The 16,850-nt window shown below is 45.7% G+C and overlaps 1 protein-coding gene and 1 long non-coding RNA gene across 2 annotated transcripts in view; one reads left to right on the top strand and one right to left on the bottom strand.

Moving 5' to 3' along the window:
• The window catches only part of LOC127579052 (uncharacterized), a 407,687-nt gene that overhangs the window by 57,846 nt on the left and 332,991 nt on the right, over positions 1-16,850 (bottom strand). The gene's annotated exons all lie outside the window — the stretch shown is intronic.
• LOC127578980 (uncharacterized) overlaps positions 1-16,850 on the top strand; it is a 44,560-nt gene that overhangs the window by 5,225 nt on the left and 22,485 nt on the right. The gene's annotated exons all lie outside the window — the stretch shown is intronic.

Genomic DNA, 16,850 nt, shown 5'->3' with positions numbered 1-16,850 from the left:
TGCTTATAGCTTATACTTTCTAATCCAGGTGAACCTCCTCTGCACCCTCTCCAAAGCCTCCACATCTTTTCTGTAATGAGCCAAACAGAACTGCACACAATGCTCTAAATGCAGCCTAACTAATGTGTTATACAGCTGCAATATGACTTCATGACTCTTATACTCAATGCCCGACTGATAAAGGCAAGCATGCCGTACACCTTCTTTGCCGCCCTATCCACTTGTGTGGCCACTTCCAGGGAGTGTTGGACTTGGACCCCAAGATCCTTCTGTACATCAGTGCTGCTAAGGGTCCTGCCATCCATTGTGAATGTTCACCTTACTTTCGACCTCCCAACATGCAAAACCCCACCCTTGCCCGTCAAATCTGCGGAGTGAACTAAAGCCAGGTTTGGAAAAATGATGAGATCTTGGAGGGTTGTGGGGGTGGAGGAGGGAGGGAGGGAGGGCTGAGTTGAAGAATGCATTCAAAAGATGAAGGAGAGGATGTTAAAATGAGTTGTTGTTTAACTGAGAGCCAGTGTCGGTCAGTGAGCACAGGGGTGTTGGGGGCGAATGAGAATCAGTGTTAGTTAGGACACCAGCAGTGTTTTGGATGTCTTCATGTTGAAGAATAGGGAGGGTGGTCAGATATGCACTGGGAATTGTTAATCTGGTGTTAACTAGACACCGATGAGAGTTTCAGCAGATTCAAGCATGTCTCCGTGGTCTTAATGAAGACCCAGATATGTGATCCAGAGCTCACCTTTGATCAAATATGACACAAGTTTGTGAACAGTCTGGTTCAGATTTCCCAGGGAGGGCAACAGAGGCTCTAATTACTGGTATTGGTATTGGTTTATTATTGTCACTTGTACCGAGGTACAGTGAAAAACTTGTCTTGCATACCAATCGTACAGATCAATTCATTACACAGTGCACTGAGGTTGTACAAGGTAAAACAATAACAGAATGCAGAATAAAGTATAAAGTACAGGGTAAAAGCAATAACAGAATACAAAGTGTCACAGCTACAAGGAAGTGCATTGCAGGTAGACAATAAGGTGCAAGGTCAAAAAAGTCCATCTCATTGTATAAGGAAATCATTCAATAGTCTTGTTGTGGGATAGAAGCTGTCCTTGAGCCTGGTGGTATGTGCCCTCAGGCAATTAGGAGTTTGTGTTAGGCACTGAGGTCAATATTCAATTGGAGGAACCAAAGTTTTATACAGTTGCATCGTGACTTCTCAACTTTTATACTCAATGTCCTGACCAATGAAGGCAAGCATGCCGTACATCTTCTTCACCACCCTATCTACTTGTGTTGCCACTTTCAGGGAGCTATGAACTTACACCTCAAGATCTCCCTATGTCTGGAAATGTTTCCCTGTTGGAAGATTGCTAGATCCAGCTCAACTTTAAGTGGAGGTATTTTGGAAACCCTATTTCTCACTTTCAACTAAGCATATCAACAGCCCTTTCAAGAGACGCTCCTCAAGGGAAAAAAACATTTCTATCTTTATGTAGTCATCCAATTATTATATTCACAAAGAAAAATATTGCCTTTAGCTACTGTCACTGATGGTTAAGATCGATGGAGGTTTAATGTTCTGTGTTAGTCTTGGCCCTGGATGTGGGTTTAGTCCATCTGATCACACAATAACTGAGTGTGTCAGGAAATAGTTTAGGAATGAGGATTTAGATGTAGCTGGTCTAAGGTTTCTTTTGGATGTTTCTGCCAGCAGATTATCTAAACTCTCCCACACATCCACTGCAGGAACTCGGAGGGATTCTGTCCCTCTGCGACTTCACCACTGTCCCAAGCTTACTCCAGTGTAAGGTTTGAATTTCACTCACACTAGAACGCAGGGAACCAGGAGCAGGAGTAGGCCACTCGGCCCCTCAAGCCTGTCCTACCGTTCAGAATGATCATGGCTGATCTGCCCGAGGGGTCACATCAGAGAGTTGTACAGCCCAGAAATGGTTCTTTCAGCCGACTATGTTCAAGCCGACCTCTCTGCCCATTTGCCCGCATTAGGACCATATTAGGCCAGTATAAAAAGGTGGAGAAATGTGGGGAGGGAAGGTTTTATACCAGCTATCTCTCCTCTTTCTTTCAGTCTAGATGAAGGGTCTCAAAACATCCGAAACATCGACTGTCCATTTCTCTCCACAGATGCTGCCTGACCCGTTGAGTTCCTCCAGCATTTTGTGTGTTGCTCTAATATTTCCTCTGTGGGTTTAAAATCGATTTTCCTTTGGAAGTTGTCACTAAGTCTCTTTCAGATGGTGCAACCTAGATTATAACAATTTATCTCTACACGACATATATAATTATAAATTCTAAACCCTTTTCCAACTTGAAGCAAAATATTTGGCATTTCTGATGATGGAAAAGTACAATTACTATGTGACATCTTTACGTGGGCAGTTTCTGCTATAAATACAGAGAAATTCCTGGATCTGTCATCAACCCAGAGACTTTAACATGTTAGAGACAATGGGTGATGTACATATTTGCCCTCCTTATTAGCTATTCTGCTTTATCAAAATGGAGGACTTCCTGGAAGGAGAATAGAATGCAGGCACGGTAGTGTGGGGCAGGCACGGTAGTGCAGAGGTTATTTATTTCCTGTTCGACTGTTGACTGTTTATTTCCCTCCAAAGATGCTGCCTGACCTGCTGAGTTCCTCCAACACTTTTTGTGTATGTTACACCGTCACTTGACAAGCAGTCACGTGTGTCACGATCATTCTTCTATCTACCTCACAGGTGGATAGAGCAGTTAAGAAGGCCTATGGGATGTTAGCTTTCATAAATCGTGGGATTGAGTTTAAGAGCCGTGAAGTGATGATGCAGCTTTACAAAACTCTAGTTAGACCACACTTAGAGTACTGTGTCCAGTTCTGGTTGCCGCATTATAGGAAGGATGTGGAGGCGTTGGAGAGGGTGCAGAGGAGATTTACTGGGATGCTGCCTGGATTAGAGCATATGGAATATGAGGAATGGCTTAAGGTGCTAGGGCTTTATTCACTGGAAAGGAGGAGGATGAGAGGAGACATGATAGAGGTATATAAAATACTGAGAGGAATAGATAGAGTAGACAGTCAGCACCTCCTTCCCAGGGCACCAATGCTCAAGACGAGAGGGCATGGCTTTAAGGTTGTGGGTGGGAGGTTCAGGGGAGATGTCAGGGGGAGGTTTTTCACCCAGAGAGTGGTTGGTGCATGGAATGCACTGCCTGGGGTGGTGGTGGAGGCAGATACATTGGACAGGTTCAAGAGTTTGTTGGACGGGCACATGGAGGAATGTGAGATAGAGGGATATGCGGGAGGAAAGGGTTAGATAGTGTGAGGGTGGTTTGATGGAGGGCACAACATGGTGGGCCGAAGGGCCTGTTTTGTGCTGTATGGTTCTATAGTTCTATGGTACCTTTCAGGACTTTTATTATTTATTTTATTACTTCACTATTTTATGACTAACTCTTACCTAAGTGCAGCGGTTAGTGTAACACTTTACAGCACCAGCAACCCAGGTTCAATTCCGGCCACTGTCTGTAAGGAGTTTGTACGTTCTCCCCGTGTCTGTGTGGGTTTCCTCCGGGTGCTCTGGTTTCCTCCCACATTACAAAGACGTACGGGTTAGGAAGTTGTGGGCACGCTATGTTGGCGCTGGAAGCATGGCAACACTTGCGGGCTGCCCTCAGAACACTCTACGCAAAAGACGTATTTCTCTGTGTGTTTCAATGTACACGTGACTAATAAAGATGTCTTATCTTTTTCACATGGTCACACTGTCAATCACATGGGCTAAAATCCGTTAAATTACGATGACAGAAATCAGCGTTGTATTCCCTGGAATTCAGAAGGCTAAGAATGTCAGAAGGAACTGATAGAGAGAGAGTGCTTCTACTCTAGAGGCATGCTGTGTGGGAGTACATTAGCAACACTTCCACACCCAGAGAGTGATAGGAAATTGGAAATGTCTTCCTCAAATGGAAAATAGTGCTTCATCAATAGTTAACTTTAAATGTGAGAATGAGAGATTTTTGTAAACCAAAGGCTTTAAGGGATATAGAATCAAGATGAGTCTATGGATTGACCTTTCTCCTGCTGCTGGGGAATTGAGAATGAGATGGCATCGTTTTAAGGTGAGAAGGGTGTGTTTTAGTAGGAACCTGAAGGGCAACTTTTTCACCCAGAGGGTGGTCAGTATATGGAATGAGCTGCCAGACGAAGTGGTTGAGGCAGGTACATTAACAATATTTTAAAGGCACTTGGACAGGTACATGGATGGGAAAGGTTTAGAGGGATATGGACCAAACGCTGGAAAATGGGACTAGCTTGGATGGGCCATCTTGGTCGGCATGGACCAGTTGGGCTGAAGGGTCTGTTTCTGTGCTCTATGACCTCTCTGAATGACCAACCAGGTTGAAATACCACCACCTGTTCTGATGTTCCTATGCCAACAAGACTGGTTGTAAGTTTTCCACATTCCCAAAAATAATTGAGGATTCAGGATTCCTGGGTTGTTCTGGGATAACGCTTGTGGGATTTGCCAAACTGACAACGTCTCTGACTCCTTCAGGTGAAGGTAGAAGTTTCCAAGGCTTGACTTTGAAGAAGGACAATCCCTTGTTCTCCAGCAAATTGTTTGCAGTTTTGTTAATTTTGGCCCTGGACTACTGCACCTTCAGATATAGAAAAGGTCAGGCAAGACTTTGGTAACCTTCAGTGTCAAAGGACCCACAGTCACTTGGATGTGTGTGCCTCCCCCAACGAGAGAGCAGCTACCAATTCATTGCTCTACTTCAAGGCAACACCATCAAAGGGCAGAAAGCTTAGCACTTCTTTGGGAAAAGTATATCACTGAAGGAGAGGAAGGTGTGGGTGGGAACTTTGTCTTTATCAATGGAATCCAAGAGCAGGGGGTTACACTGGAATTAGAACTCTGTGTACAGTTTTGGTCACTGCACTCCAGGGGGGATGTGGTTGGACAGAAGACGGTGCAGAGAGGGTTTACGAGGCTGGAGGATAATCATCACTCTGAAACATTAACTCTGTTTCTCTTTCTGTGGATGCTGTCTGACTTGTGGATGCTGTCTGAGTGTTCCGTCTTCTTCTGGAGAAATTAGGTCTGCTTGGGTATGAAATTAAAACTCAAGCTGAAGCCAAACCAAGAAAGGCCAATCTAAACCATAGCCAGGCCCAATGCATCTTAAGTACATAAAATGACGAGTGATCTGGTCAGGGTGGATAGGGGGAGGTTGTTTCCATTGGAAAGACTGAGGACACAGATATAACACAAGGGGGAAGAGGATTAAGGATGATATGAGGAGAAACTTTTTAATGCCACATGTGATTGGAATTTGGACTGCATCACCTGGGGATGATGTGGGCAGATCCCTCTGTGGCCTTCAAGAGGGAACTGAATAAATACATGGTGAGGAAGCATTTGCAAGGCTGTGGGGAAAGAGTTGGTGGGTGTAACTAGAGAGTTGCTCTGGTAGAGGGCTGGCCTGGACATGATGGGCTGAAAGGTCTGCTTCCATGCTGTAACCACCCTATGATTCTATAAGTTTTTGATCCTCCGTCCAACCCTGGTACGGCGACTGCTCTGCCCGTGACTACAAGAAGCTGCCTCCCCTCCACTCTTGTCTATACTTCTTGCTGCCTCGGTAAAGCAGCCAGCATAATCAAAGACCCCTCCCACCCAGGACATTCTCTCTTCTCTCTGCTTCCGTGATACAAAAGCTTGAAAACACACACCACTAAGCTCAAAGATGCTGCTATAAGACTCTTGAATGGACCTCTTGTACATCAAAGGTGAACTCATGACCTCACAATCTACCTCATCATAGCCCTTACACCTTATTGTCTGCCTGCACTGTACTTTCTCTGTAACTGTAACACTCTATTCTGCATTCTGTTATTGCTTTTCACTGGTACTACCTCAATGCACTGATGTGAAGAAATGATCTGTGTGGATGGCATGTAAAACAAAGTTTTTCACTGTATCTCAGCACATGTGACAATAATAAACCAATTCCAATACCAATGAATAAACTGAAGGATCTGCTTCTGAGTGTGGGAAAGTACTTTGGTTATATGGAGAGACAGTTGGGGTATTCTTTGAAGTATTGGAAAAGGTTTAAGATGAAAGGATCTGGTAGATAAATGCCCTCCAAAGTCACTGAGCTGCTTTGGTTTTAGTTCAAGCTGGTCTTGCAAAGATGGGAAGGATGGGGCCACTTATTCTACACAAGCATCAAGTGACATCCCCCAACAGTCGGACACCCGAAGGATTTTAATAACCCACAGCACCACACATATCCGAGATGGTACATTTCCAACTAAAACAGGCCTCTTATCGTAAATTATCCCTTCTGCTGTAAAATCACAAGGAATGTTTGTTGAGAATTAAGTTTAATTTGTATAAATCCTGTGTTTTCGAGAGAGGGGTTGAACAGGACACTGTGAAAGAGTTGAGCTCACATCTCACAGGCTGATGTGTAAACAACCAGAGCAGCAAAGCTGAACAAAGAAAGCCTTTCACGACTGTCAAACAGCCTGGGCTCTCCTGTGCTGGATACAGTGTCACTGTACTGTATTATAAGATAGGCTCCAAGGTGTCTGCTCAGTCAGTGTTGCAGCCAAGACTGGTGGCCACTTGATCACAGTCGTTTAGTTTCCAGCAGCCTTTAATATCCTCACTTATGCTTGCAATCAGAGGTCACGAACATGATAGTAATTGAGCAGATGAAGGGTCAGACTGCATTGATGGCCTTTCCCATGTGACACACACCTTCCCCATATTCCATTGATTGAGATACTAAAATGCTTTACGTATCTCCCACACACCCATGCATGTGTTCCACACGCAAACCCATATACATATGTACGTGCAAGCCCATTTGCCCAAGTATGTGAATTTGCATATGTACACACTCATACATAAGCATGTTGTTCTTCATCTTAAGCAGTCCGTTGGGATCGAGGATGAATTACTACCAACGTGGTTCTCTAAGTTGGAGACACAAGAGACTGTAAATGCTAGAATCTGTTGCAAGCTGCTCTCTGAAGATCTACTATAATCGTTACACTTTACTCTGTATTCTGTTATTGTTTTTACCCTGTACTACCTCAGTGCAGTGTGAAATGAATTGATCTGTACGAACGGTATGCAAGACAAGTTTTTCACTGTACCTCGGTACAAGTGACATAGTAAAAAATTCCAATACCAACAAACAATCTGCTGGAGGAACTCAGTGGGTGGAGCAGCGTCCGTAAGGGGGAGGGGGGAGGTGGGGGAGGAATTGTCGACGTTTTAGGTCGAGACCCTGCATCAGCTGGGGTGTTGTAGTGTGGGGTATGTTGTGAGTATAAGGCACATGGAACTTGTGTAGGTGCAGGTCCTGATACAGGGTTTCGATCCGAAACGTGGACAATTCCTTTCCCCCCACACCCACAGCTGCTGCTCGACCTGCTGAGTTCCTCCAGTAGGTTGTTTGCTGGTCCTCTAAGTTTTCTGATGAAGACAATGTGGGGACTCCTCCACAGGAGAGGCAGCCGGTGGTTGACAGGACAGCTGGGTGAGTAGTCTGTGAGCTGGTGTGCTCTTTCTGCCACTTACACAGGGAGTCTATGTGCTCCAACACGTGGCCTGGACGTCCTCAGTACCACCCTGAGTGTTCCTTCTCCACTTTGATGTCACCAACTGGGTCAGCCCAATGTAACCTCGGCCTACAATGCTGAGGACATTGACCTGGGAAAGGAGGCTAATATTAGTCCACTTATCCTTCCCATGAGTTTGTAGGATTTTCCAGAGGTAATGTTGATGGCACCTTGAGGTGCCTGTTATAGGTAGTCCAGGTCTCAGAAGCATATAGGAGGGCAGGGATCACTGTTACCCACTAGACCATGAGTGTCGTGTCATTCCGATGGCTTGATCTTCAAATTCCCTTTTCCTCGATCGACCAGAAGCAGTCCAGGATCTTTGAAGGTAGGGTTGACTTTTATCATTGATCTCTGCCTTCTCTGAGAGGTGGTTCTCAACAGGTGGGAAGTAGTCCACTCCACAATACACGTTGTTCAAATATCACAAGGCCTTGGGAACAGATGGTATCCCAAATTAAAGCCTAAAACTTGGCAGTGAAGACCTTCAGTCACAAATCCATCGCCCTATCACCAACTTCTGGGAATCCTCAAAGATATGGCATTTGTGACAATCTTCAAGAAAGGAGCCTGTGATAAACACACACCACCCTGACTTGGAAATGTATTCCTTCACCATCACTGGGTCAAAATCCTGGAACTCTCTCCCTCACCTCAACTCACACCTCAAGGACTGCAGCCGTTCAAGAAGGCAGCTCACCACCACCTCCTCGAGGGCAATGAGGGTTGGGCAATTAAACGCTGGCTCAGCCCGCAAAGACGACATCCCCTGAATGAATAAAAAAAGGAGAAAGAGTGACCAAAGGCTTGGCTTAAGGGTTGTTTTTAAGGATGTCCCTGGAGAATGGGGGAAGCAAGCTGGAGAAGCTTTGGGAGGGAATTCTAGAGCTTAGGATCGTGGCAGTTAGCCACTAACAGAGTGAGGGGTCAGAACTGGAGGAACTCAGAGAAAAACCTTCAAGGTGTTTCTCTAACATAAGATGAGTGAAAAATCTTCAAGGATCAAAGTGCAGGTCTGCTGGGAATAGAATTCCAGAGCTTGGAGCTGATGCAAAGGTCATGGACTATAGACCAGAATGTAGAGGAGGCAGAGAGATGGCATACTTGGGATCAGAGAGTCGGAGGAGATTCCAGAGGCTTGAGAAGCAAAGCCCGAGGGTGCGTGGTTCAAACAAGGTTAGGGACTGGGGGAAACTGACTCGCTGTTTGTGGAAGAGAGGTTGGAAATCAGATGACATTCAGCACACAGGGGGTGCAGGAGATCCCACTGAGATGGGGTTGGTGTGGTTTGGAAAGAGATGGGGATGGTTTCCAAGGACAGGGAGCATGCAGACAGAAAGACACACAGATGGATAGGTAGATTTCATTTAGTTTTGGATTCAGCCTGTAACTAACAAAACTCATTTCACACACCCAGGTGTAAAGACTGGCACAAAGTAAGTCTTGGCGTGCACCAGCCCATTCTGCTTTATTTGTTCTTCGCATAACACAAATGAAGTCTTTTTCTTCTCTGCTGGACAAAGAAATATGCCGAGGGATTGTCTGCTCACCTGTCTGGACTGTACATTGAGACACTTAACACTTTTGGACATCACATCTAGACAGCTGTAAAAAATTAAATCACAGCAAAATAATTTGCTCAAGCTGATCTTTGCATAAAAATTGGGATCCATTTTATCCTTGTTTGTGCCTGTGTATCTGGTTACAATGTCGCAGCCATCATAATCCAGGAACCGAGAGCACCCAGGGTGGGCGACACACTGCTTCATTTCTGTTCCCAAACAAAGGTAACACCTACCTTGGCTGCTGCTAAGGTGCACATCTGCCAGGCAATTTAAAGCAAGGATTTAATATGTGTGTGTGTGTGTGTGTGTGTGTGTGTGTGTGTGTGTGTGTGTGTGTGTGTGTGTGTGTGTGTGCATGTATGTTTGTGTGTGTGTTTTTGTGTGTGAGTGTGTGTGAGTGTGTCTGTGTATGTGTGTGTGAGAGAGAGTGTGAGAGAGTGAGTGTGTATGAGAGAGTGTGTGCATATTTTGATATACTCTGGTGTATATGCAGTATGCACGTGTTTGTGTACATGTGTGTGTCTGTGTGTGTATCTGTAATGGATATATGTACATGCATGTGTGTCTGCGTGTGTGCATGCATGTACATGTATATGTGTGCATATATGGTCTGTGTAGGTACATGTGTATGCGTATACATGGATGTGTGTGTGCATGTGTACACCTGTGTGTGTGCAGTCATGCTTGCACAGGAATGTGGGAATGCAGAAGGCTGCATTTGTTACTTGTTCATAACCTGACAACTGAGAAAGAGCAAATGAAATAGAAGCTGGAGCAGTCCATCTGGCCCCCTGTGCCTGCTTCACCATTCATGGACGATCTTCTACCTCAGTGCCACCTTCCTGCAGTAACCCCATTTCCTTGATGCCCATAATACCCCCAAATTCTATTGGTCACCGATGTCCCTGTACCCAGTGACTGAACCTCCACTGAGACAGAGAATTCCAAAGAGTCACAACCCTCTGGGTGTAGAAGGTCCTTCTTATCTCAGTCCAGAATGGCCAACTCCTATTTTGAGACTGTGACCTCTGGTTGTGGATACCACAGCCAGGGGAAACATTTACCCTGCCAAGCCCCTTAAGAAATTAGTTTTTTTCAATGAGATTGCCTCTCATTCTTTCAAACTCCCTATAGCAGTATAAGCCGAGTTTACTTGATCTCTACTCAGAGGACAATCAAAACCCCTCCCACCCCAGACATTCTCCCCTTTCCCCCCTCCCAAAGGGCAGAAGATATAAAAGCCTGAAAGCACGTACCACCAGGCTCAAGGACAGCTTCTATCCCACTGTTACAAGACTATTGAACAGTTCCCTAGTTTAGGATGGACTCTTGACCTCACAATCTACCTCGTTATGACCTTGCACCTTATTGTCTGCCTGCACTGCATTTTCTCTGTGGCTGTTACACTTTATTCTAAATTCTGTTATTGTTTTACCTTGTACTACCTCAATGCACTGTTGTAATGAATCAATCCGTATGAATGGTATGCAAAGCAAGTGACAATAATAAACCAATTCAATTCAATTAATCCCCCTCCCTTCACAGAATCAATCTGGTTATCCTCTATTGAACTCCCGTTGACAGGAATATATCCTTCCTTACATAGGGAGACTAGAACCATCCTGTGTAATTGAAGTAAATGTCTCACCAAGTTATTCTACAGGGGTAAATCAATTAGTGGGTGAGGATGTGCAGGGGCTGTCTGCCTAATTTTGGCACATGTGCCGCTTAGGTAGTTACAAACAGGCCATCACATCACAGCAGGGCAGGGGATGGACACTGAGGGTAATGACCCCACATTGAGAATGGAGTCACTAGGCTAGACAAGGATTGGAAGGGTGATGGAGTGGTGGATTAACCAACAACTGAAAGGATAAAGTTAAACGAAAAATCACTAATCTTCTGCCACAACAGGAATAGAACCCAATCTCTGAATCCTGTTCAATCATCACCCATGTTCTCAGTGACCTACACAGCAGAATTTACTTCCCTTCAACGTCATTAGTCGAGACATCGTCTTCAAGAGTCAAGAAGTTGCGTTGCAGCTTTATAAAGCTCCGGTTACGCCGCATCTGGAGTATTGCATTCAATTCTGGTCGCCCCTTTATAAGAGGGACGTGGAGGCTTTGCAGAGGGTGCGGAAGAGGTTTACCAGGATCCTGCCTGGATTAAAGGGCATGTGCTTTGAGGAGAGGCTGGGCAAACTTGGGTTGTTTTCTCTGGAGCGGCAGAGACTGAGGGGAGACCTTTTAGAAGTTTATAAGATTACAAGAGGCATAGATTGATTAGACAGCCGGTATCTTCTTCCCGGGGTTGCAATGTCTAATATTAGAGGGCATGCATTTGAGGTGAGAGGGGGAAAGTTCAAAGGAGATGTGCGGGGTAGGTTTTTTACACAGAGGGTGGTGGGTGCCTGGAATGTGCTGCCAGGAGTGGTGGTGGAGGCAGATACGATAGAGGCATTTAAGAGGCTCTTAGCTAGGTACATGAATGTGCAGAGAATGGAGGGATATGGACTTTGTGTAGGCAGAAGGGATTAGTTTAGTTAGGTGTTTAGTTACTAGTTTAATTAGTTCAGCACAACATCGTGGGCAAAAAGGCCTGTTCCTGTGCTGTACTGTGCTATGTTCTATGTAACTACTCAGTTCTTGAACCAACCTGCACAAACGTAGTCACTACCTCAGGATGACTTTGATCACTTTGCACTAAAATAGACTTTTTTTGGTTCCAATTGTGTTCTTTCTTGTATAGTTTTATATAATTTATGCTTTTCTTGTGAATGTGGTGTCTCTGATGCTCTGTGCCTGTGATGCCGCTGCAAGTAAGTTTTTCATTGCACCTGTGCACACATTCACATAACATTAAACTCGACTTTGACCTATCATATGGCTTGGAATCTCTACCAGTCCTCCGGCTCCTTCAGGATCCTGTTCTCCTCCAGTCCCAGCCTCTTGGACATCTCCAGAGTTAGCTGGAGTTCCCTCTGTAAACCTCTCTCCAACTCTTCACTACCTTGTGCAATCTCTCGGCCTACGTCCAAGATTCCCAGCACCTGCCAAAACGTGGCTCAGTGTCAGACTTCTTGTGATAACGTTCCTGGAAGTTGCCTGAGGTGTTTTATAATGTTGGAGGCGCTGTGTAACTGTTGTTGCTATCAACCAGAGTTCCTGGCTGGTCAATGGGTTATGAAGGGGCAGCAAATGGTTGCAACACTTCCAGCTTTTCACAAGCCAGCTGAGAGGACATGACACACTCGTCCACACCCCCCGCGTAGCTTTCGATTGCCATCATGACGTTGTGGGCCGAAGGGCCTGTTCCCGTGCTGTACTGTTTCTATATTTGAAGTTCCTATGACTGCACAAGAACACGGACATACTGTAGAAGGCACGTGGACAGGGCTTGTGGTTGTGGGTCTGGTAGGCTGCAGCTGGGCAATGGTCCCCCTCTGTCCCTTTTCTCTCTCCTCCTGATCTACCCAGTTCTTCCTACACCCACCCCAGCCCCCATCACCTTGGTTATATCCACTCCATTCACCCATCACTCATACACCTCCTATTGGTTCCCCTCTTCTGCTGTTCCCATCTGCCCTCCCCACCTCCCTGGATTGATTCCATGCTCCACCTTTCTCTCCCATCAGAATCCACCTTCAGCCCTTTGTCACCTCCACGGCACGGTAGTGTAGCGGTTAGCGTAACGCTTTACAGCACCAGCGACCCGGGTTCAATTCCGGCCGCCATCTGTAAGGAGTTTGTACGTTCTCCCCGTGTCTGTGTGGGTTTCCTCCGGGTGCTCCGGTTTCCTCCCACATTCCAAAGACGTACGGGTTAGGAAGTTGTGGGCATGTTATGTTGGCGCCGGAAGCGTGGCGACACTTGTGGGCTGCCCCCAGAACACTCTATGCAAAAGATGCATTTCACTGTGTGTTTCGATGTACATGTGACTGATAAAGATATCTTATCTCATCTTTTATCTTATCTGTCACCTCCCAGCCTCTTGTCACTTTTCCCACCCTCCCCTCCTCCATCTGCCTATCCCCCCTCCTCACCTGGATCCACCCATCACCTGCCGGCTCTTGCTCCAACCTTCCCCTCACCTCTTTGTACTGGCTGCCTCCCCTCTATCTTTCAGTCCAGATGTACAGTAAGGTCTCGACCCCAAACGTTGACTGTCCATTTCCCTCCACAGATGCTGCCTGACCTGCTGAGTTGCTCCAGCATCTCGTGTGTTGCTCCACGTTCCATCATCTGCCGTCTCTTGTGTCTCTATCCTGCAACATTACCATTGCTTGCTCGCTCACGGTCGAGCCCACGCAGACATCTCGACTGACCCACAGAGCGGAGTTACAATTGGTCACATGTTTGTCTGTAAGAAGATCAGAGAGATGAGACTGATAAGCAGGTTGCTCTGATGGAGCAATAAGTAGCCTCAGGTTTTGTGATAGAGTAGGAAATGGAACAACATATGCTTACCACTTGTTGTCATATTTTCCACACAGACCAGGGAACAGACAAGCCTAAACCAATGCTGCCAGATCAAAGCTCTTCCTTTCCCAACACCTCGGAAGGAAGGTGTGGAAATCCCCAGCCTGGATGATATAATTCCTGAGGCTTAGTTTCTGACTCCAATGGATTTAAAGCAAGTCCGCTTGAAATCCAAACAATCTGCTGGAGGATCAAGCAGCATCTGTGGGGGGAAAGGAATTGTCGATGTTTCGGGTCAAAACCCAGGTGTCAATCTCAGGGTTTGCTGAATCTTGGTAGCCAGTGGTGATATTCATTTCTTGTTTAATCGTTTACTGGGGGCCTTGGTGGCTTTGCCAGAAGTTTCTTTCTTAACAACTGACTTGATCACACCAACAACCACCGTCTGTCTCACATCACGGACAGCAAAGCGACCAAGAGGTTGATATTCAGGAAAGCTCTCGACACACAGGGGCTTAGATGGAATCATGTCAACAATGGCTGCATCTCCCAACTACACAAATTTGTGACCATCTTCCAACTTCTTGCCAGTTCGATGATCGATCTTTTCCTTCAGCTCATTAGACTTGCAGGCAATGTGAGCAGTGAGACAATCAAGTACTGGGGCATAGCCAGCAGATATCTGGCCAGGATGGTTCAGGATAATGACCTGTGCAGTAAAATCAGAAGTTTCTAATGAGGGATCATTTTTGTTGTCACCAGCAACATAGCCCCGACGGATATCCTTAACAGAAACATTCTCGTGTGTTGCTCCAGATTCCAGCAACTGCAGTCTCTTGTGTCTCCGGCCTGAAAACCAGTTGGCTGTCACTATCACTGTGCAGAGCTCAGTGTTTTTCTGATGCTCCCCAATGAACCAGCTGACTGGAGCATCTCGACTCCCAATCAGATTCCCTCCCTCCACCTCACTATACCCTGACCACTTCCCTCCCTCCCAACCTTTATACACAAAGAATGATAAGTTTTCATAGACTGTTTCATCTGAACATCCCAAAGCACTTTGCAGGCAAACTTTTATATTCTTTTTAATGTCATGTGAGTACCCACAAGTCTGCCATACATTAGACATCCTGTATTACCACTTTCTTAGTGGCTTGCTGTAACATTTAACAGGACAGCCAGGGTGACTGTGGGTCTGGAGTCAGATATAGGCTGGACCTGAATGACTTATCTACTGGTTTCATGGTTACCATTACCAATACCATTTTATAAATATTTGATCAACTGGATTTAAAATTCCCATATGCCACAGTGGGATTCGAACTCAGGTCTCCAGATCGTTAGCTCAGTTCACGAATTGCTACTCTAGTAAAATGACTGCTGAGGGGCCACATGGTTCAGCATTAATGAACTATTGATGCATAGTTAGGTGGTAACACAGAAAATCTGCAGTCAATTTGAGCACAGCAAGATCCCACAAACAGCAATGTAATAATAACCAGATATTCTGATTAAAAGCAAGACTGACTAAGAGACAACATTTGCCCAAGCATCTCCCTACTTTCTTGCTCCCTATTTACCCAACCTGATTCCATATCTCCTGATATTTTAACCCATCAAAAGACTAACAATCCTCGTTTTGTCATTTACATTCTGGTTTTGGGCAGTGTTAAATGTCTCAAACATCTGTTGTGAAACTCTTGAAGTGTCTGGCTCTAATTTCACGTTACGCCCTTTCTCTAGTCTCTCCCGTCAATGGAAATGACTTATCTCTCTCCATCCTATCAAATTCTGAAATCTTATTAAACACCTCAGTTTAACCTCTTCATCACCCATTCTCTACCAAACTCAAGGCTATAATTAACCCTTCTAGTTCCCATCATTCTGGTGAATTGAGGCAGTCACCATTTACCAGTAATGTCCCTCAGTTAAGTTTGACCTGACTAGTGGACGACATGTTTCTTGGTCACCTCCACTTTTCCCCGTCCTCTATCATTAATCATCTGTACACTTCACTGCAATCAAACTCTGCTTTCTTTTATTACAAGTCTTGTTCACCCATGGCCAATGTATCCACCAACCCAATTGGAGTCACCAACCGTCCTGCATTTTACGAGACTTTCTGTATCTAAAGGTGAACTTGGCTGACCTGGAAAGCCCATAGAGGGTGGAATGGTGCTAGGAATCCCCATAACAACCCATCTGCCATTAAAGGAGTATCTGGTGACATAACCACTCAACTCACGGCAAATTTAGAAAGTCTACACCACGTGGTGACCAGGATGAATTTTCTGTACCACTACAATGCCGACTTTATCCAGTGTTGGAGACGAGCCCACCCAGGGTGACAGGGTCTCAGCTGGAGGAGAAAGATGAGGAGAGACTGGAGAAGGGGAGGGTAGAGAGGCTCACTGTGGGTGCTTCCTGGGTCACCAGTAGTGGGGACTACAAGTCATCGTCTATGGGAAGCTCAGTGGTCCAGCAAGGACCCTAGGAGAAAGACACAGGTGGAGTCCATAGATAGGCCTATGGCTCTACTGGAGCACTTGTACCAGTCCAACCAACTCCCAGTTAGAAAAGGCTACAAGTGAGGTAGATGAGTATCGCCCGCTCGTACAACCTGGGGAAAGTGATGCCCTGCCCACAACAAGCCCGGCTGTTAATGAGTCCCATCCACAACTAGCCCTTATTTCCGGCATACTACGTTGGCAACCGGATTCTCAGAGTCATAACTGGAAAGCAAAGTACAGCAGATGTTGGAATTCTGAAGTAAAAACTGTGAATGCTGGAAAGACAGAGCAGGTCAGGGCAGCGGCTGTAGAGAGAGAGACAGAGTTAACATTAAAGCAGGAGTAGGCCATTTTGTGTTGATGACCTTCCACCAGAACTAGAAAGAGCTTAAAACATATTTTAAATTGCAGAGAAGCCTGGGGGGTGGTGGGGGGGAGGGCGGTTGCCTGTAGAGTCCGATCATGGCTTGAACATAAAATTCTCATCCTTGTTTCGAACCTTGTTGATGGCCTCATCCTCCCTGTCTCTGTATTACCTGGTCCAGTCCTGCAACCCGTTGAGTTCTCTGAGTCCATCAGGAAAACCAGCCTCCCCTCCATGGTCTACAACTCTCACTGCCTCGGGAAAGCAGACAACATAATCAAAGACCACACCCACCCTGGACATTCTCTCTTCTCCCCTCCCATCGGGGAGAAGATACAA

Source organism: Pristis pectinata, chromosome 16 (assembly GCF_009764475.1).
Source record: "Pristis pectinata isolate sPriPec2 chromosome 16, sPriPec2.1.pri, whole genome shotgun sequence".
NCBI lineage: Eukaryota > Metazoa > Chordata > Chondrichthyes > Rhinopristiformes > Pristidae > Pristis > Pristis pectinata.
Note: the sequence above shows the minus strand (reverse complement) of the source record. Positions and strands in the feature narration are given on the sequence as shown.